A 23,061-nucleotide genomic window follows, 5' to 3' on the forward strand; every position below is an offset into this window, starting at 1 on the left:
CCGAGCCTTCGAGGGATAATAGTCAGCATTGAAGGGTAAGTTATTCTTGATTGTAAGCCTATCTCTTTTGCCTTATAAAATATTGAGTTATAAAGTTTCCTCTAATTTATAGTAAAAGCTGCCAGGTCTTGTGAGATCCTGGCTGTGTTTCCTTGGTACTTGAACTGCTTCTTTCTGGATAGTTATAGCATTTTTTCTTTGGTGTGAGATCTCTGGATTTTGCCTATGACTTTCCTGGGACTTCTCCTTTAATGGCTCTTTTCAGGAGGTGAGATTGATTCTATGTTCACTTGGTCCTTCGTTTGTAAAGAAACATCTGCCTAGGCTCCCTCCCTGGGTTTATGTCCGAGTCTTCCTAAAGCCTAGGAAATTTGGCCATAAGGCACTCATTTTGAAAAACTTAATATTTCTTGCCTTCCCACTTCATGTGTGGTGATCTCAATATGGCTCCACCCTCATGTCATACCTGGAAAATTTCCTTTCAATTCAATCAACCCTCTGTATTTTATTTGACAAAGGCAATTCATAATGTGATCACATAATTTATTGTACAAAGAAAATGCAAAAGAAACTATTTTGTGAACTCAACCCAAGCACTTCCCACTGACTCTCTAGACCATCCCCATAACCAAAGAGACTGGGAAGATGTTATAAATTCCCCCAGCACCTGAGAGTAATGTAAGGATTAAAGAGAAGAGCTGAGATTCTGGGGTGTGTATTCAGTGTAGGACTACCCCCAAAGGAAAGCACAGGGAAGAGAGAGCAGTCCCACTATTCATCTCACCCTCCAATGAGGCTGAGATTGAGAAGCTGGCTTGCTGCTATCCTAGAGCAGGCTTCCATTGATTCCAAACTGATTTATCTCCTGAAAAAAAGATAAAGCTTCAAATCTGACTTAGAACTTAGAATATGGAAGGTATGGTTGGCTTCCAGGCTTGAAGACAGTAGGACCAGGTGACCTGTAGATCTAACATGTGATCCTGCAGGACAGAAGTGGTAAACAGGATTTCAATCCTTCAATACATAGTGTATTTAATGCATAGTATGTTCATTAGTGAGCTTGAAACGTCACTGAGAGTCTATGTGCAGGTCAGCTCTCATATCAGATGCTTCTCCCTCTCTTGCCCACATAGACCTGGCATGAATCTTGGGTAATGCCCTCCCATCTCGTCACATGTATTATGACAGATTCCCCGTTGGCACAAAGCGTTGATTCTAAGGTGTGCTTTTGGAGTACGTATGCCCCTTTCTGGGGCAGCTCAGTGGTGCAGTGGATAGAACACTGGGCTTGCGATCAGGAAGACTCATCTTTATGAGTCCAAATCCAGCCTCAGACACTTACCATTTGTATGACTGTGGGCAAGTCACTTTGCCCTGCTTGCCTCAGTTTCCTCATCTGTGAAATGAGCTACAGAAGGAAATGGGGAACCTCTCCATAGCTTCTCCAAGAAAACCCCAAATGGGGTCACAAAGAATTGGGTTGAATGATAATTACAACAACAAAACACCATTTCTAGGATAGACTCACCAACATGTACTTGCACTAGCCTATTGAATCCCCAGTGAGGTGTCCATTCTCAGGTTCTAGGAGCACCCTGTGGGTGTGCAGTCCCAACACCATAGTTCATGAGCCCACACTAGTGTGCCTCTTAGCAACTAATGGATGTAAATGATTACTGAAATGCTATAGAAAGAGAAGTTTTTACAAAATGTTATCCCCAAGTCTGAGGCACACTCCCTCACAAATGCATACAGCATCCATGGGAAAAGGCATTTAAACTTAGAGTAGGAGAGTGGTGAGAGACACACTTAGGACACAGATGTGGTCATGACTAATTCACTCCTCCTGGTATTTTGTGGGGTGCGAATCTTTCTTCTCTTTGTAGAGTCCTCACACCCTTCTTAGGGCAGATAGGTGGCGCAATAATGTGTAGAGTGCTGGGCCTGAAGTCAAGAAGACTCATCTTCCCTAGTTCAAATCTGGCCTCAAACCCTTACTAGCTGTGTGCCCCTGGGCAAGTCACTTAGCCCTTCTTGCCTCAGTTTCTTCAATGTAAAATGAGCTGGAGAAGAACTGGCCAAGAAAATCCCAAATGAGGTCATGAAGAGTAAGACACGACTGACATGACCGAACAACCACAAACCCTTCTTAGTCAGTCAACTAGAATTTATTAGTATTATTTTAATTGTATCTGACTCTGTGTGACCCCATTTGGGATTTTCTTGGACGAGATACTGGGGATCATTTTACAGATGAGGAAACTGAGGCAAACAGGGTTGAGTGTCTTGCCCAGGGCCACACAGCTAGTAAGTGTCTGAGGCTGAATTTGAACTCAGGAAGATGAGCCTTCCTGACTCCAGGCCCAGGGCTCTATCCTCCATGCACAGCTGCCTATGTGAAGGCACTGTGCCAGGTACTGAGGCTAAAAATAAAGGGGGAAAAACAGTCCTTCCTCTCTCACAGTCTAATGAGATATACAACATGCAAACAACTATATAAAAACAAGCTATACACAGGATGAAAGATTTAGCTACTCTGATCACTACAATGACCCAAGATCATTCCTCCACCTCCACCTCCAGAGAGAACTAACGAACTTTGAGGGCAGACTGAAGCAGACTTTTTTTTCACTTTCTTTATTTCCTTGCTTTTTTTGGCAACATGGCTAATATGGAAATACGTGTTGCATGATTTCACATGTGTAATAGATATCATATTGCTTGCCTTCTCAATGGGTGGAGGAGGGGCTAGAGGGAGAAAAAAGATTCAGAACTCAAAATTTTAAAAATGAATGTTAAAAATAAATAATAAATATATACACAGAATAAATGGGGGGGCGTCTAAGAGGGAAAGTACCAAAAATTACCAAGGAACAGTAAAGGCTTCTTGCAAAAGATGTGACTTTAGCTGAGACTTGAAGGAAGCCAAGGGAACCAGGAGACAGAGATGAGGAAGGAGAGTGTTGGAGGGGAGCTGGTAGAAAGAGCAGAGAGGACACTGTCATACATCACTGGATTGCACGATAGGGTGAGGGGAGTCAAGTAAGAGAGGAACAAGAAACTAGGAAGGCACCAAGTTATGAAGGGTGCTTAGAAGACAGACCAAAGATCTCATCTTTGATCCTGAAAGTAATAGGGAGCCATTGGAGATTATGGAATGAGTGTGGAGAGGTGATATGGTCAGACCTGCACTATATATGAATAGAACAAATCTTCCCTTCATACAAAGAATTTGAAGACAAATTGAATCAACTTGAGAAAATGTCTAGTTCATCCACCACATCTCCTTAATTCATCTGAAGTGACCAAAAGAAGAATAAAAGCCACCTCCTTGGAGGGGGTTGGTGGGGAGCCTGGTGGAAATGTATGTTTTTACATGAATAGATTGCTTTGTATGCTGATGTTCTGAGAGCTGTTAAAAGGCAATATTTGTTTTTGTCAAATATTAATTAATATTAACAAATATTTAGCTAGCATCATCTTTGTTCAGTATCTCTGATGACTGAGTTGCTCAGCTGAGCTTCCAGAGTTTACTGCTTTTCTTGGGAATTCTCTTTACCTTCCTTTTCAAAGGAGAAAAAAACTAACTACATGAATGATGTAAAAAAAAGAAAAAAACCCTTATTTCATACTCATCTTAATGACCAAATTGTCATCTTCCTATAGGAATGCCCTTATCTCTTGGATTTTTAAACTTTCATTTCTGATCTATGCTTTTTGAGGCATTCTGTGTTTTCACAGCTACTAGCACGAAGCCAAAACAAGCCAATCCGGTTTCACTGCTCACATAGAAATCTACTCATTTTTACAGTATTGAAAGCCTATAACCCGAACAGTGACTTAATTCAGATTTTCCTACTGGTTAAAATTTTAATCTTGTCTTTCTCATTGTCCATAACATCCTTCCTGCAAACCCACATTTAATAAGGCTCTGCTTTAACTAATCTTTACCATCTGTGAATCTTTTTAAAGACTTGTAAATCCTGGTCAATAAAGTGCTATTTTCAGAAGCTATTTCATGTTCAAGAAATCTTTACCACATTTTTGATCACGTTGGAGAGGAGAAGATGCGCCATTTTTTTTTATCAAGAGTAAATGAATGCCAACATTTAAATAGTCCTGCATCTGATCAGAAGTCTTCCCTTTTCAAGTTAGTCTCATACTTATCCACCGACCAATCGACAAAGACGTCTTAAAAATAGACTGTGTCCCTTGTACTGTTCTACCACTGGGGATACAGAGACAAAAATTACCACAGTCCCTCCCCTCAAAGAGCTCAGATTCTGCTGATACAGAAACACCTAAGCCAAAAAAAATAAAATAAAATAATGCAACAGACAGAGTGTTGGACTTCCTGGATTCAGGAAGACCTGAGTTCAAATACTGCTTCAGATACTACTTGTCAGTTCTAGTTTCCTCAACAATCAATCAAACGGGGTAAAAATAGTACTTGCCTTGTAGAGTTGTTGTGAATCAATGAAAAGTGTATTTATTAAGTGCTTTGGGTATGCAAAGCACCATGCTGAGTCTGAAGACAGAAATCAGAAAGAAAGCCAACCTGCCTCTGAAGCTCTTATTCTAGTGGAGGAGACTTCCAAAGGGAAGGTTTCAGCTGCAGGTCAGATGGAAAGGTCTTGTGGTCCTTGGGGGGCAGCATCAAAGCACGTAGTCAGGCCTCTTCTATAAGGCCATTTCTACCCATAAAATGATATCAGTTCCTGATAGTAAACCACTTGGCATGGCCAGGAACTTTGGGGGCCCAAACTTACTTTTCTGGGTCTTTGACAACTGTGGCTGAAGCAGCAGCAGCAGTGAACCCACTATATCTCCACAAGGGCGGATTCCCAGGGTAATGGTCGTGGCTATGGGCTGGAAGCCTTGCTATCCAAAGGCTCTCGGGTTCAGAGTCCCGGGCTTTCTCCACTGGAGTCTGAGGGGGGATGGTGGTCAAGGTGGTCATGGTGATTCGACTTGTAAAAATCAAATAAGAGAAGCTATGGAAAGCATTTTTGCAGACCACAAAACACTATGTAAAGGTTCTTTATTATTATGATTATATTTTGTGGGGAATAGTACCAGCAACTGGGGGAATAAGGAAAAATTTCACATAGAAAACATTCTTGAGCTAAGTCTTGAAAAAAAACCCCAAGGATTCCCAAGAACAGAGCTGAGGGGAGAGTCAGTTCCAAGCTCAGGGGACAGCCTCAAGTTCTTATAGCCATGCTTCCAATAAGAATGGCATGTCATTGAATCCTTGCTGAGAAGTTAAACCTATGAACCATACAGCCATTGTGCCCCCTCTCCTTTCTAGGGCCTGTGCCAGCATGCCTGACAATATTTGCAAATAAAATTTTATTTAACCTCATTCAGAGAGTATATATTGGGACAGTAAGATCTGAATCAGAATAATTGCATTATAAAGATTTGGGATATTTATTAGAATTACAAAAAGCCGATAATATAGTTTATTATTCTCTTATTTCAAGTCTTGGACCTATTTTCCTATAGATTGCAGTACTGATTTATCCCATGGACTACTTGAAAAAAAGTCAGCATTGGTAATTTTCATTTACAAGTTAGTGCACCCGCATTGTCAGGAGCTTCTAAAATATTATTCTCGGCATATATGATTCATGACGACAAGCAGATGGTAAATTTCCCTTTGGCAAAATGCATTAGAACTCTTTGATTCTCTAGTCCTGCAGGCGTGAGCTCTAATGTTAACAAATTATGTGAGATAATGCCTTCAGGAAGATAGCACTTTGAGGAGCGCAGATAAATTATTTTCTCTTGTTTATCGTTCAGTTGTGCTCAGCGCTAACAATAGACATCCCCAGGAGGTGAAGGGTCGCAGGAGCACCATCTAGGAGCCGGCTCTCAATTCATCCGCTTTAAGCAGCCAACGTTATGCATTTAGAGAGCAAGGAAAATCAGCCCCTTTCCCGTGAGGTCACTAATAGCATTCAGAGGGAGAAGGCCCTTCTGAGGATTACGGTCATGAACCACTTTCCAGATAATGGAGCCAGAGATTCACAACGATAAGGGAGTCAAAGCTAAGTGATGGGAAGTCACAGCTATCGCCACACAAGAAATACCCCCCAGCTTGAAGGAAGCCTCAGGAGCACCTCCAAGCACCAAAGGGAACAGAAGACACACTTCTAAGGAAAGCATTGGGGGTGTTGGTGCGTTTACCAGGCTTTCCTGATTCGGTGTTGGTTAATGACATGCAATCTGACAAATGGGAATTGATATAAGCACTCTGGAATCACCTGGTTACCATGCTGGAGGGAACCTCCAGAGGGCACCTTCCCCTTCCTCTTCCACCCAGGTCAGCTTTGCCCAAAATTTGCAGTGATATCAACAGATGCCCAGTGAAGGGAGTGCCATAGCATTGCCTGGATGAACAGGGAACCACTGAGCAACTGAGCTGAACAAGCCCACTGTCAGTCACAATCAGAGGTATTCAACAAATGTTTGGTGATGGATAGATTGGCTAGTTGGGTTGGACCAGGAGTTGTGCCCAGAGGACTAGGTGAATTCTGTAGGACTGTCGGTGCTGGCACAACCAATGAAGATTGGTCAGCATTAAAATTCATGGGTGGAATGAATGAAAAACATCCATTAAGTACTATGTGCCAAGAGCTGTGCATCCAATCACTGGGGATAGAAACAGAAAAAGCAAGACAGTCTCTGTTTTCCAGGCATTTACGGTCTAATTTGGGGAACAACACATATACTTCAGGGTGAATGGAACGACCCCAAAGCAGTAAGGGAGCAGTGTCCAGACTGGTCACATGACAGTGCTATGAGTCTAGAGGTCTTCATGAGAAGGCAGATGAGAAAGCCAGATTGGCTTCCATTTTACCAACAGGATTAGTGTTGATGGTTCTCTGTTCATCCAAGCAGATCTGTTCATGGGACCATCGCATAGTGCAGATCCCCATCACCCCTTCCTTGGAATATTGTAATGCCTTCCTAATTGGTCTCCCTGCCTCAAGTCACCTCCTGCTCTAACTCATCCTCCACACATCTACCAAAACACTCTTCTCGAGACACGGATCTGACCATGCCACTTTCCACCTCAAGAAACTTCCAGTGGTTCCCTATTTCCTCTCAGGTCACGCCTCCTTGTGAAGGCTTCTCTGATCTCCAAAGTCCAGTGATCTCTCCTTTCCCCAATTAGCTTGTATTGTATAGGCTTGTAGATTTAGAGCTAGAAAAGACAGGCCATACAGTCTCACCCCTTACTTTACAGATGACAGCACTGAAACCCAGAGAGGTTAAGCTATAAGGATCCCAAGCTGCTAAGTGCCTAGGTCTGGCTCCTAAACCAACCCTCTACCGACTATCCCACACTGCCTCATGTTGTATCATCTGGTAAAATATATACCTTTTCAGGATGGAGAATGTTTAGTTTTTGGTTTTGCATCCCCTGTCCCTAGAATTTTACCTTGTACTTAGAAGGCACACAATGTTTCTTGAAATGAATTACAATTGAACTGAGTACAAACCGAAAGCTTACAAGCTCAAACTCTTAATCATCGACTTTTCTTCCTTTTTAGGAGAAAAAAAAATCAAATTATAAGAAAATAAGCTTTAGGGGTTACCAACCAAGATCGAGCCTCCAGGATGCGCCCTGAGGTTGCCATGGATTCAGTCCCATCACTTAGACCCTCTGTATCTCTGGACTTGCACAATCAACGCCAACAAGCATTTATGAAACAACCCTAATGGGCTCAGCTCTACGCTAAAAATATGAGATGTTATCCCCAACCTCAAGCTATTGACATTCTTATTGGGAAGCCTGTGACTGGAGAACATTGGCAGAATATAATCCGCTACTAAATTATGACATAAAGATGCTAAGTATAGTTCAAAACCCAAAGGAAGAGGGAGAGAGATGATGCCTCGAGAACATGTCATATAGGGATCAGATGGAGGAACTGAGAATGTTTAGCTCAAAGCAGAGAAAGGTCAAGAGGACATGATAGCTGTCTTGGGGTGTTCAAAGACTGTCATATACAACAGGGATTACATTTCTTCTACTTGTCTTCAGAGAAAAAAGTAGGAATACGGGGCAGAAAAGTAGGAGACAAGATGCCACATTGGAAAGTACATGGGCTCTGGAATCAGAGAATCACACTTTGAATCCCACCTCTAAAGCTTAGTGCCTGGGTGACCTTGGACAAGTCACTTGGTTTCTCAGACCTCAATTTCCGCATCTATAAAAGGAAGGGATTGGACTGCGTGCCTCTGAGGGCCCTTCTAGCTCTGGATGTGGGATGCTATGCTAAACGTCACGGTAGCTGCGGCAGGTTTGTGGCAAGGGAAAACTCCCTAGCAGTTAGTGCCGTGGGCTGCCTTGGGAAGCAGTTGGTTCCCTGTCCCTGGAGGTCTTTAAGCCAAGGCATACGTGACAACTTCCTTGTTCGGGTAGGGACTGGATTAGGTGGTTCCCAGGGTCTTCCAGCTCTGAAGTCTTGAATCTCTCTGAGTCTCAGTTTCCTTTTCTATAAACTAAGGGTAATAATTGTGCTACCTACTTACTAAGTATGGCTCCCAACAGGCACCATTTTTTTCTATCTGCAGTACCCACAGTGGCCAGGAGGTGGTGTCACTGCTCCCTGAAATGGAATACATGCAGAGCATCCTCCAGGTGTCACTCAGCCTGCAGCTCTTGCACTGCCCAGCAAGTGGCACCAGCTCCTTCTGAAGTTCTTTGGCTCATGGCTTTACATTTTCTGCATTTCTAAGTTGGTGGCATCACTATTTCTCCTAGCAGGATGGGGGAGAAGGAGTCACTCTTTGGTCTTGAATCCCCGTCTCCAGTATTCAGAATAAAATATTTTAGGGTTTCCTTTTCTTGGGGGAGGGGACCCTGATTTTCTAACCTACCGCTCAAATGGAGGGCTGCACCTGGGCTTCTCCACCCTACAGCCAAGTATAGTCATCACTATGCCTGCTGGGAGGAAACACATCCTGCCCCACCTGCACAAGCTTTCTCATCTGTACAACAGGTGCAGCCGACTCTTCATTAGAGAATTGATCTAATTGATTCCGTGGATCTGGAGGCAGAGAGGTAGTGGCGAGGTCGAACATGTCAGCAAAGACCCAAGGTCAGATCCAGCTTCTGACATTCACTTAGCCAATGAGTGAGCACATCCTGGGAAAGTCCCTGAGCTACAATGCCCTCAGCCACATCTACTCTGGGGGAAAAGCCTAGAGCACTTACTTGCTTCACAGGGTTTCATAAAGATTAAAAGAGACAATGAATAGAAAGCATTTTGCAAAATTTAATACTGGAATTCCCCTCCTGGGTCAATGAGCTCATCGATGTGGATATTCCCTCCAATTACGTTAATTGCAGTCCATCATGGCCATGCCTGGACCATACAATGAGCTGGAGGCCTTCCTTACTTTTGGGGGGGGGGAGGGGAAGGCAATCAGGGTTAAATGACTTAGCCAGAGCACACAGCTAGTAAGTATCTGAGGCTGGATTTGAACTCAGGTCCTCCTGACTTCAGGGCTGGTTCCCTATCCACTGTACCACCTAGCTGCCCCCTTCCTTACTTTTTCCTGACATCACAAGGATGTGAATAGAACACATAAGCTGCTACCTTCCCCCACCCCTTTATCCTTGCTTTTTCCAACTAAACTGAGATATGCCACAATAGACAGAGTCATGAACTTGGACTCAGAAAGATTTGCTTTCATGAACTGCCTCAGTCTCTTCCTAACTGTGTGATTCTAAGCAAGTCACTCAACTGCTCTTGTGCCTCAGTTTGCTCCTCTGTAAAATGGGAGTATTGGGCTTGATGGCCTCTAAGATCCCTTCCACCACTAAATCTGTGATCCTATGAGCCTGGCAAGGCCACGAGGGCACAACTGCACTGTCTAGAGCTGATTAGCTCACTGGGTGTCAGAACAAGTGGCTGAAGAAGACAAGGATGTGGGTTCAATCATTCTAGGGAACAGCTCACAATACATCCTGGCCACAAGCTGCACCCAGACCCTAATGAGCTATCAAGCTGGGTTGTGAGGTTTCCTGGATGAGACAAAATGATGACTCAGTGTTACCCATTGCTGCTTGAAGAGCAGCGGGTCAATGAATACATTCATATAGGCTTCCCTGCATGGGTAATTGGGAACCCTGGTCTGGGGTAGGGCAGGGAGAAGTCAGGGGGTTGGAGGGTTCATAGAAGAGCTTTAAAAATTCCACATCACAGCTAATAAAAGCAAACATCCTGATAGACTACGTTGTTGTTGTTAAGTCATGCCCAACTTTTCATGACCCCATTTGGGGTTTTCTTGGCAAAGATATTGGAGTGGTTTGCCATTTCCTTCCCCAGCTCATTTTACAGATGAGGAAACTGAGGCAAACAGGGTTAAGTGACTTACCAGGGTCACACAGCTAGAAAGTATCTAAGGTCAGACTTGAACTCAGGTCTTGTGTTCTACCCACCAAGCCACCGAGATCACATAGATTCCCCTAATATTATGTGTGTGTGTGTGTGTGTGTGTGTGTGTGTACACACACACACGCACATACAATATATAAATATATACAATATACAATATTCTAATATACATACCAAATTAACAAAACCAACATGATTAATATTTCATTTTTTTAAACAAGGACTTGTGAATCTGACACTGAAGTAGGGCACGCAGAGTAAGTGAGATGGCCAGCCTATTAGAAGCCACAAAGCTACTTTACTGACTCCAAGCTTCCCATGGCAACCAAAGCTCATCTTTTGGTAGAACATTATCCCAGGGCTGCCATAGTGAATATCAGAGTCTGAAGAATCATGAATGTTCCCCAGAGGGCAATGGCAAAGGATAATGGCAGGTGTGAGCAGTCTGCAACAGGGAACCAATGGGGAACCCCAAAGACCAGGAGCGATGGTTATCACCAGGAAAATACCGAAAGGAAGAGAAGATGGACTGGTCACATGGTGAGTGCAAACAATGATAGATGGACAGCCAAGAGGGGCTCCACCAGTGCCCAAAGGATGGCAGAAGAAATCAAGACAATTATGTAGAACCCTTATAGTGAACTTCTGGGAGGAAATGATGCATGGGATGGACAAGACATGATCTGCACTATTGGAGGGACCTCCTAGATGCATGAGATCACAATTTCACTGGCATACGTAAGCCTGATAATTTTGAATTCAAATCCTGCTTCAGACACTCCCTATTTGTGTGACTCTGGGAAAGTCCCTTAACCGTTCTATGCCTTAGTTTCCTTATCTGTCAAGTGGTGATAATAATAGGGGGTTGTTGTGAGGATCAAATATACACAAAACACTTTGCAAACCTTAAAGCATTATATAAATACTAGCTATTTTTAATTTTAGCAAATAGTAACAGAAAGACCCTGCTCGTTGCTACGACTTTTTCTGAACACACTTTCTTCTGCGTGTCTTTCTAATTGAATTAATGTTATTATCATTTACATTGTATTATCTACATTGATTCTCTATTACATTAACTTCTAATATTATTATTCATATAGCTGGACTCGGTATGTGCAAGATTTTCTCCCCTCGGCATCACTTCCAGGAAGTCTTCCTGTATTTATTTATATTCTTCATAGTCATCACTTCATATGATGGAATAATAACCCCCTACCTTCATATGCCACAGCTGGTTCAGGCGTTCCTCAATACATAGACCCACAAGTTTTACCTGACAATTTGCTATTACAAATGATCTACGATTTAAACAAGACTCTTCTCTGAAGGATAGACTCTAAGCTGTCTAGGTCTCTCCTTGTGACCACCAATATTGACCTTGTGACCCTGGACAAATCACTTAACCCGTACTGAGAAACTCCCTTAAGAGTATGAATTACAGAGAAAATGCTGACTTGCATTGTTAGCCAGTTTCTTCATCTGGAGAACTCCCCATTCCAATGAAACCACAGACTGGGTCCCTCTCCCCATCTCTATTGTTCTTACATGTAGTTGGATTTTTATTTTTAACTTACCCTTAAATTTTACTTGTAAGACATTTATTGTGGCTTGAAACAAACCAAGATTCTCATGTGTCATTCAGCCCCAGGTTCTTGGTCATCATTACCACCCACTGATTAGATAAGATCCTATTCTTAGCCACTGAAATTCAGTTTTCGGTGAAATTGTCTTTGGAAACTAATTTCATCATCTGAAGGTAGAATGTGGCATGGAAGAGGAGACTTGTAAAGGCCCTTCTAAATAGATAATATTCAGACATTTAGAGCCATGAGTTAAAAATGAAATCGTTTTGCACAATGCTAGCTTTCACATCCACAAATTGAAAACCCTAATGCAATAGAATTCTTTGAATTCTTTGCTTCCAGCTGGGGGCAGATTGTCATGTCGGAGAATGATGGTCAGGTAATGCGGAAGAATTCCATAGATCACGAAGCAGGCATTCCCTAATGTGATAGCCTTCCCTCCCTGGTCGGTTCATTCAGCCCATTCAGCTACGAATGACTCATCCTATCAGTCACTCATGCCATCCACTAAGACTCAGCCAATTTCAATAGAAAATAGAAAATAGAAAATACAATCTATGCAAGTCAAGAGACCCCAAAAGAGAATTATAGACCTCAGTCTCTTGTTTAAATAGTCGAAGAAGCCTCCATTCTTATCGAGGAAGTTTCCATCTAAGCTGGTGGCCTTCATCTCAGACCCAGCAACCTAAGTGCATAAAAAACATATTACTTTTGATGTGGGAGATGCACAGAAAAGCAGCCTCTTAAGTGTCCTGATAAACCGGGGAAAGCACCATCCCGTGAAAGCTCTACCTTCCCAGCAGTGATAGGGATAAGACGATCCATAACTCCAAAGACTCCAGGTCATCTCTCCAACACAACTCTGCACATCTGGGAAATGTTTCTTCCTAAGAGTACTCGGGGTATGGGGCCAGTTGGTGTTCTTTTTTATTTTCACATTCAGCCAAGGGCTGCCAACATTTCCATTTAGAGTGTGTGATTAGGACAGCCGTGTAGGCAGCTGCAAAACAAGCTTATCTACTTACTAAACTCAGCCCAGATTGTTCGGAACTCACTGCTGCTACCGCTTTGTAAAAGATCATCCTAGTAGCTACCAGGTGGGTGCCTAGCTAGCCAAAGAGAGAAGGCAGCTGCCATTAAGGGTCATTTCCTATTTCCATTCAAGTTTTTGCTTAGTTTCCATCTGTTTCTTTTTTTAAAAAAACACATAATTATGAACTTAACAAACATCAAATTTTTTAAATGACCATTTTCATTATACAATGTCAAAGTGAAACAGTTATATAGGAAATCATGAATCTCTATCATGTACAACTAGCTTTTTCTTTTAAATATAGAACAAATTCAACCTATAACTTTTCTTTTAAATAATATGTCTAATTAGTCCCCCAAATCCCACACTGGCTGTGTCTGAAAATATGTGTTTTATTTTGTGTCTTGTGTCCATCACCTTTCTGTCAGGAGTTGGAAGGAAGGCTTCATTATCTGTGCCCTAGACGGATGGCTGCTCATTGCATTTGTCAGAGTTCTTAAGTCTTTACCATATTGTTATCATTATATAAATTACTCTCCTGGTTGTGCTCACTTCACTGTCTTTTCTGAGGAAAGCATTTTTACATGCAAGACGCTATAGAAATATGGTGCCTTATTATTATCTACTATAGAGGAAGCCTTAGGAGCAAGCCAATTTTCTGGGCTAATTTCAGTGGCCAAGTGGACACTTTGACTCAAAGAAACTCCCCAGCTGCCCATCACAAGGGTTCCCCTTACAATACCCAAAAACTCCTGGTGCATAACACTAATGTCACAGGCCGGGGCAGGGGTGGAGTGGGCATCTCTGCTCTCTTTCTCCTCCCAGCCAGAGAGAGACAGAACAGAAAGTCTCACAGGTCACACCTACTGGGCTGCCTCCCAGGTGTGACTTTCTTTGCTAGTCCTTCCTGCCTCCCTCAAGCCCTCAGAGGCAGCTTGGTGTCAGTGGGTTCATTCTTCAAGGGGAAATGTAAGTGAGTCTCACATTCAAGCTTTGTTTGAAAGAGTTCTAGGATCATTTTTTCAACTAAAGGAGAGCTCAGTGACCCCCAGGAGGCCTTTTACTCTCCAGAGCCAGAAGTAGGGTCCTTGAGCAGATAGACTATGAAATACAGAACCCTCGGGGCCATCCCAGGAATACTCTGACCTCAAGGGACCACGTGTGGTCTGCAGACAAAGAGAACAAACACAGCTATAAAAGGGGGATCCAACTCGCAAAGTTATCTCTCTATGAGTGATAAAAATAGGACATGAGAAGTTTCTTCTAGGTCTAGAGAGACAGGAGGTGAGTGAGGAGGGAAGATACCCTGGGGAGTACTGGTGACTGCTTAACAACCAGATCTCTGAAAACACGTGACATGCGTTTAAGCTCAAGCTTCATTATTACTATTTTCTCCAACACAATCAACAACACAATAAATAAATCAAGCCCTCATTTGTACTTTGTAGATTTCTAAGGTCACGCTGAAGACTTAACAGTTGGCTTTAGCCAATACAAGCTGACTTCCTGCAACACAGTGGGGAGCAAGGAGGGAGTCCACTACCACTCAGGAACCTTGTTCCAATTGGATTACTGCAGTCCCAACTCCCTTCCACAAGCAGCCATTTTCTCCATCCCAGGAGGATCCTGAAGCTCCACTCCATTGAACAGAGGCTCCCTCCTCTCTCCTGGAGGCAGCTGCATTCTCAGCATTCCCAACTGTCATGAAAATATTTGCCCCAGAGGAATCCTCAGCCTGGGTCACCCTTGCAAGATATTACATGTGCAGCACCATCACCCTTTTTTAGCTGACATCTTGGGGGAAATTCTAACAGCTAGAAAAAAAGAACAGAGGGTAGCCAGACCAAAGACACAGGACAAGCACCAGAGATGTTGGAGAGGGATGATTTAATGGGGCAGCGGAAGATCCTCCTTCCATAACATACTCAACAAATATTTCTTAACACTTACTATGTTGGACACTGGGGTTACAGAGTCAAAAATGAAATGATTCCTGCTCTCAAGGAGTTTACACACACACACACACACACACACACACAGCTTCCCAATTTTTCAAGCTAACGTTAGCCCTGTCTATAGATACACCATTGAAACTGAGAGAAAGCTTATTTCTAAAACAGAAACATGTTTTCCAATCAATCAATAAACAGCTCTTGTGCACCTACTATGTGCCAGGCACTGTGCAAAGTGCTATGGAAGGATTCCCTCAATACTCATAATAAATAGCCTCGTCCTGATCACAGACACTGTGTCCCTTGCCCAAAGACCACACTGGCCAAGCCATTACAAAGTTGGCTACCACATGACAAAAATTTAAATGACAATGTCATGAAAGAGTTACAAATACATCCCACCTACTCTCTGGGAGCTCGAACAAGTTACTTTACCTCTTTGGGCCCCATTTACTCCATCTGTAAAATGGGCCTAATAATAATTGAACAGCCTAATTCATAAGATTTTTTTCTAAAGAAAGTATTTTGTAAACCTTACACACTATCATTCAGAGTGATTATTTCCTCTGTGCTCCTGACCGTGATGGAATTATATGACCAATCTGAAAAAGAATTGATTGAAATGTAAGCCTAATAAGCCTTGGGAAACGACCAGTGGTCACAAACGTTTGCAATAGGCGAAAGGTTAAATGTTCTAAAATTCTGCTATCATTGGGCAGGATAGACTAGCCAGTTTTTGTTGTTCAGTCCTTTCAGTTGTGTCTAACTCTTCATGACCCCATTTGGGATTTTCTTACTGGGGTGGCTTGTCACTTCCTTCCCCAGCTCTTTTTTACATATGAGGAAACTGAGTTAAACAAGGTTAAGTGATTTGACCAGGGTCACACATCTAGTAAGTGTCTAAGGCCAGATTTGAATTCAGAAAGATGAGCTTTCCTGAGTCCAGGCCGCGTCCTGTATCCAACTGTCCAGACTTGCCCGTCGGGATCACATAAAACATTCACTCCAAAGTGTTGTAGGCCGGGTTCTATCTCTTAGTCAGTGTTTTAATTTGTTGCTTTAAAGCCATTAAGGAAGAAAAAAATATGTGCACCCACCAAGTCCATGCAATGGAAAGCCCAAAGGACTGTGTGCAGATAACAAAGTTTTCTCTTCTCGTTGACTTTTAAATATGTAGGTTGTGTGTTAGGATAAATTCAACCACCAGGCTTGGCTGAAATCCCGATGCCAATGAATCCATGGACATAATCCTTTAAAATTTGCTGGTCAGATGACTCCTAGGTCCTTTTTCCTCACAGCAGTATTTTAATATCGATCAGAAAAGTGGAAATAGGCTAAAATTGCCCTTAGGAGACTTGGGTTCTAGGTCTGGCTCTGCTGCTAATTACCTCTGTGACCTGGGCAAGCCCCCTTTCCTCCCTGGGCCTCAGCTTCCTCATATGTAAAATGAGGGGAGTGGGCCACACCCTCTAACGCCCCTCCCAGCTCTCATCATCTTTTATCTGGTAGGGTTCACTGATATTCAGTCATATCTTTTTAGACTCAGTTGACTCAATCTCACTTGTCAACCAACCTCTTAATTTCTTTGAAACTCTAAGAGCCCATTAGAGTCTAACTCCAAACTGATGCTAAAGAAAGACTTCCCTCTTTTATTATTGCTTTTGTTAGTTCTATCAAAGACAGACAACAAAACTTCTATTATACCCAGGTAAGCTTTTATTTCGTTGCCTTATAGCCAGGTTAACAAGCATTTATTAAGCATCTACTTTGTACCAGGGACTGTGCTAAGCATCAGGAATTTATAGAAAAGTAAAAACTGTCTCTGCCCCTGAGCAGTTCATACCATCATAGCGGAGACAGCGTTCAAAGCACTATGGACAAACAAGACAGGTAAAAGGTCAAGTGGGGACTGTCTCAGAGGGAATTAGGGGGGGTTCAGAATTACTTCTTACATTCAGGATTTGAGCTGAGACGCAAAGGCAGACAGGAGGTAGGTGAAGGAGGAATGACTTCCAGGCTTGGAGGGAAGATGCCCTGAGTCAGGAAATGGAGGGTATCATGCCAGAAATAGCAAAAAGACCAATGGCACTGGCCTCCTCACTGGAAGAGGATCATAGAGCATGTAAAGTGTTAAGTCAAAGTAAAGGCATTTATTGAGATACCATATGTTAGATCCCTCACTAACCTCTTCATTTTACAGAGAGAAAAAATGAGGCCCAGAGAGGTTAGTGACTTACCCAAGGACACACACTTTCAGAAGCAGGACTTGAACCCTGGTCCCGTAGAGCCAGAACCAAGACTCTTTCCACTGAACTACCCTGTGCCACAAAAGGTTTCATTTTATTAGAATAAATAAATAGAATAAAGAAATAAAGAATTCTAGAAGAAAAGGAAACCATGTTAATCTACGGAGGAAATGAAAGAGGCATGTGTTGTTTTGTTTCGTTTTTAATTTGTTAATGATAAAAAGCCTTTTGGGAACAATTTTATTTCTAACGCTAGACTTATTTTGTTTCTATAATTCAATGGATCTGTGATCTCATCTCATCGGTGCGGACCTTGCCTCCATCAGTGCTGACATCCATGCCTTCTCATCTTGTGAGACTTTTATCCTCTACGATCCTGGAAATATTCTCCAGGGGGTGAACCCAATGCACATCCTAGAGAGAAGGAGCCTTGGCTATAGCTCTTAGCACTTTGTCAACACCAACAGAGAACCAAGTCTATCTATTGTTTCTGCCTCGCTCAGATGAACAGGCGCCATTTCCGATTACAAACTCTCTCTGATGCCGTCCTTTATGCCTCTTCTACTTTGCACTTCCTTGTTCATAATACGTTGTAGAAAGAATACTATTGTCCTCATCGCACGGATAGGGACCCTGGGTTTCCAAGAGGTTGAGAATTTGCCTGTGGTTACATAGCTGGTGTCAGAGATGGGATTCAAACCCAGGTCTCCCAGTGCCCGTGAATGGCTCCATCTGAAACCCATAACCAATAAACAGAAAGCCCACCAACCAGAGGCCTCTCACCTGCTCTTAATTCTTGGGAGACTGGCATTCCATGCTTCATCGACACATTGCATTACTAGAAGAAAACTGATGTTTTAAAGATGGGCCTTTGTTTAAAACAAAAGCTTGGGGTCATTAAATGTCATGGTCACCCATGGGCTTTTCTCTGCTTAAAAGGTTGTAATTCTTTTTCTCTTTGGAGTATAATCATGGCTGAGGCTCCCCCATGAAGTTTCTTGGCTGATACACATCTTGTTTGATCTGGGTTCTGACGCCAAAAAAGAATCATTACCCATCTTTGGCTCATTGCCCTCACCTGGAGTTACTCCAGGAAAATCTCTAAATATAGTTTACTCCAGTCTAGAATTCCTCAGTTGTGGGTAAAAGGGTTCTACATCCCAGACTCAAGGTATCAATGCATCTGGGTGGGATAGTGTTTACTTTATCCCTACATGTACAAGATTCAACCTATTCTCAGGGGCCCATTAACCAATCCTTCCATCAGGAAGCATTTAGTAGGTGCCCACTGTGTACTGGGCACTGTTCTAGGAACAGGGGGTACAAATTCAAAAGATAAAACAATCTCTACCCAAAGGAAATAGAGATATATGAAGCCTTCAACCACCTACCTCTCCTTGGAAGGGGCTGAATTTGGGATTGCCATTAGGGTTCCACATTGTCCCCCCTTGATTTACAATGCTGCCTTATGGTTTGGATTCCCCCTGCCCCCACTACATAAGCAAAATATGTGATGAGCTATTAGTCTTATTTTTTCATTCATACACTCACTTAGGTAAGGAACACCTATTGCTAAATGCTGGGGCGACCTGCCTCTTACCTCTTTAAGTATGAAAAATCAACATATCTCCTTTCCAATTAAAAACAAAAAAGGAAGAAAAGTATAAATAAGACATACTATCATTATTTCCATTCCTTAAGCACTGTAATACATAGTTAACCAATTTGCCACTGCTAACATTCTGTCTTTAGTTGAAATTGCCACTTCCAAACACCTGCCTGGGACATACCTGTCTGGCAATGAAAGCTCATTGAAAAAAGAAACCTACCATTTCTATGACAACCCTTCAATGGGAAAAAAGCATTTCTTTTTGCAAAACCCAACTTGTCATAACATGGCATGGTGGGAAGAACACTGGTCTGGGAATTGGGAGATCTGGGTTCTGGTTCTGCTCTCCCCTTAGTTTTCTGTGGGACCTCTTTGCCACACGGGGATTTCATTTCATCGTCTTAAATTGGGGGGTTGTACTGATGACCTGCTATCTTATCCAGCTGTGACATTCTACAATTTTACCTGAGCTCTATCAGCCCAGTGCTGCTGCTAAAACATCCTGATACGGGCCATAAGGGGTGAACGGAGAGTGGGAGCCCAGCCACGGGGAGCACAGCTTGTTTCTGCCTGCATCTCACAAGGGCAGTTCAAGGATCTGGGCTGTTTGGGAGCCACTGGAAGGGAGATGGGAACGTGCAGGTATGGTGGGCTAGAAGAGGGAACCGGAGGATGGAACGCCAGGTGCTAATATGATACGACGTGACCTATGACATGCTGGTGATATAGCATTGTGTCATGTGACATATGACGTCATTTAATGTTACAGTGTAACATTGTTAGGGGCGCTCTGGACCTAGGCCCCCCGAGATACATGATATGATAAAATAGCATACAATGTAACGTGATGTGATAGAACAAATATATGATATAATACACTCTATTTGCACAGTGTTCTAAATTGTACAAAACCTTTTCTTCACAACAGCCCTGTGAGGCAGGTAGAAATAATGACGCTATCTTTAGAGTACATGAAGGTATGCAGACACTTTTCATACGTGATCTGATTTTCTCATTTGAACATTCAGGATCAAAGGTTTCAAGGTAGAAAGGAGAACAGAGGTCCTCTTGGCCAAGTCCCTCCTTCCCTTTACAGAGAGGTCAAGAATGGTTGCTGGAGGTGACATAGGCAGGAAGTGTCAGAGGCAAGGTTTCAACCCAGGGCCCTGACTCCAAATCAAATGCTCTTCTGCCTCATCACGGGCATCCATTCCCAACAGCCCTGTGAGATGGGCACTCTGGGAGTGATTACCTCCATTGGAAAGCTAAGGATACTGGGGCTTTCGGAGGTTAAGGACCCACCTGGCTGGGTGTTCAGCCAGCGTCAGACTCAGATCTCTCCTAACTCCAGGCACTCCTACTGAGCTCAGGGCTTTTCCCGGTATGGAGTGAGACTCCCTCAAGAACCAGCAGCCAATAATAGGTCTCTGCAGCTAGGGCTTAAGACTGGTAATCTGACTTTTCTCATCCCTTGACTTCATCTCAAGGGAAAGACAAGCAAAGCAGAAGGGTGCAGGGAAAAGGGATGAGATCTGGGGTTAGAAGATGAATGCAGACTCTTTCTGGTAACCTCTGGGCCTCCATTTCCTCAGCTACAAAGTAAGGAGTTTGAGCTCAGTGATCGATCTCTCAGGTCCCCCAAAGTTCTAACACTATGATCTGTCCGGGTAGTAAAAGCTCTGCGTGGAGAAACAGTCATTGTTGTGAATCACTTGGGTTGGATTTCTTAAGGGCAGTCTCTTGTGTCCTGACATTTCCTCATGGGCTAGAGTTTGAGGGTGAATACTCTTGTGAACAAACTAGTCAGCTGACCTTAGGGGCCCTGACCAGGAGACCAGTACTGGGGGCCTCTATGCTCTAAAGTTCTGTTCTTAACCTGGGCTCCATCGATGGATTTCAAGGGCTCTGTGAACTTGGAGTGGAAAAATTCACATCTTTATGTCAATAGAATTAGTTTCCTTTTTACTCTTCTATATTTTATGTTGTGCATTTAAAAACATGATTTTAAGAAGTCCATGGGCTTCCTCAAACGCCAATGGAGATCTAAATTCCTCCCTTCTCTAAGAGATAAAGCACCCAGCTTGCTTTCATCCCTTCCCTTTTGCCCAGTCCATCTGTTTCCCTAAAATGCCACTTCCTGAGGCTGATAGGAGGAAGGCACCTACTTCTGTGGTAGTCACATCATAACACCTAGTAGGTATTTTATAAGTGCCTGTTGATTGGTTTATGAAACTGCTAACTTGGTCAATTTGGTCAAACAATTACTCATTCTGAGAAAGGCTCAAACTAGTCACTTGATCTCATGTAAACCAACACTGGAAACAAAAGTTATTTGCTTAAATTATCACTTTGAAATTGGTTGGGTGGGGAGGGAGGGAGGGAACCACTGTCTAAATGACTTAATCCATATGACTCTGGCCCTATCCATCTCCACAGGATTAGGAAGCATGATACAGAGGAGGACACAGTCAAGTAGATTTCCTGTGGATAGAGAACTGCCAATTCTTTCCCTGAAATCTGGGGCCATGTTTGTTTCTAATAAGAGCTCTTAATGAAAATTGCTATGTGCACTCGGCGGCAAACGCTGCTTGGCACAACTCACTCTTGCTCTCCCGCTCTTGTTTATATGGTATTTTCATCATTTACCAGGACTCTGTTTTTATCATCAGGAGATTGATAGAAGCAAATGTGGAGCATCAGGGAGAAAGAAAAGGCTTGAAAACAAGAGAGTACTGCCGTTTTCACAGCCCCATTGCTTAATTGATACTCGGTGCATTGCTATTCAGTTTAAAACCAATTATCTTGATTTAGCCATACAAAGAAAAACTCCCTTTCAAGCTTGCTGGAGGGCTGGGAATCATTTTTAAAATGCCTTTTAGATCTCATCCTTGGAAATGGTGATTCTTATTGGAGGATGGTGGATCGAAGGGACCATTTTTAAGAAACAATCAAATTATCATCAGGAAATTTGGAGGAATGAGATGGCTTCATCTTGCACACATTTCCTTACTTCAAAATGTCCTCACTAACACTGGCAGACAGAGAATCTACTAGTTTTCACCTGTGGCAAGAGTATCCCATGGTATTTTTAAAAGTACAGTTAGCTTTAAAGAAAGGCAAACTATTAATGTCTTTGGATAGGGCTAATGTAGAAAACTAATGATTTACCCAGAGAGAGAGTTTGGTATGGTACAAAGTGCACCAGCCCTGGGTTCAGAACCCTCCTCTGACACTTCCTTCCTGGGTCAAACTTAGGCAAGTTTCTTAAGCTCCCTGGCCTTAGTTTTCTCATCTGTAAAATGAGTTGGAGTAGATGGCCTCTGAGGAGGACTAGTCCAAGTTCAGTTTGTTGATACTCTGACACTCAAAGACATCATAATGATAAAAACTTTTTAAAAAAATGTCCTTCATTTCTCCTTTTTTTCCCTCCTTCTCTCCCCTCCCTTTCCTCCCCTTCCCTCCCCTCCCTTTCCTTCCCTTCTCTCCCCTCCCTTTCCTCCCCTTCCCTCCCCTTCCCTCTCCTCCCCTTTCCTTCCCTTCCCTTCCCGCTATGATCCAACCCCCTCAGCCAGAACCTTACTTCCTCCTACCTTTCCAGTCTTCTTATACCTTGCTCCCATTCACATACTCTATGAACTAGTTACACCTTACTTTCTTGCTGTCCTTTGTCCAAGACATCCCATCTCCTAACTCAGGGCACCTTCTCTGGCTGTCCTCCATGCACGGAATGCTCTCCCTCCTCATTTCTGCCTCCTGGCTTCCCTAGCTTCCTTCAAGCTGCAGCTAAAACCTTTCCTTCTATAAGAAGCCTTCCAAATCCCTCTTAGAGCTAGTGCCTCCCTCTTAGATTATCTCCAATTCATCATGTCTACATCTTGTTTGTGTGCAGTTGCTAGCTTGTTGTCTCCCCCATTAAATTGTGAGTTCTGTGAGAACAGGCACTGTTTTTTTTTCTTTTATTGTATCCCTAGCACTTTAGAAGAGTCCTTAGCACACAGTAAGTATTGACAGATCTTTTTTATTGTTCATTTGTTTGCTAATGCTACTGGGATTCTCTAGCTTAATTGATTTCCATTCAAAATTATCTATAGTTCATTTTTCCTTCCATTCCTTCTTGCTACTTTATGAGACAATATAGCTTATAATCTTCCAACAGTCTTCCCTATAAGATTTAGAAATTAATTTACAAGCTAAGCTGATATATCCTTTGCTGCCAT

Source organism: Trichosurus vulpecula, chromosome 5 (assembly GCF_011100635.1).
Source record: "Trichosurus vulpecula isolate mTriVul1 chromosome 5, mTriVul1.pri, whole genome shotgun sequence".
Lineage (NCBI taxonomy): Eukaryota > Metazoa > Chordata > Mammalia > Diprotodontia > Phalangeridae > Trichosurus > Trichosurus vulpecula.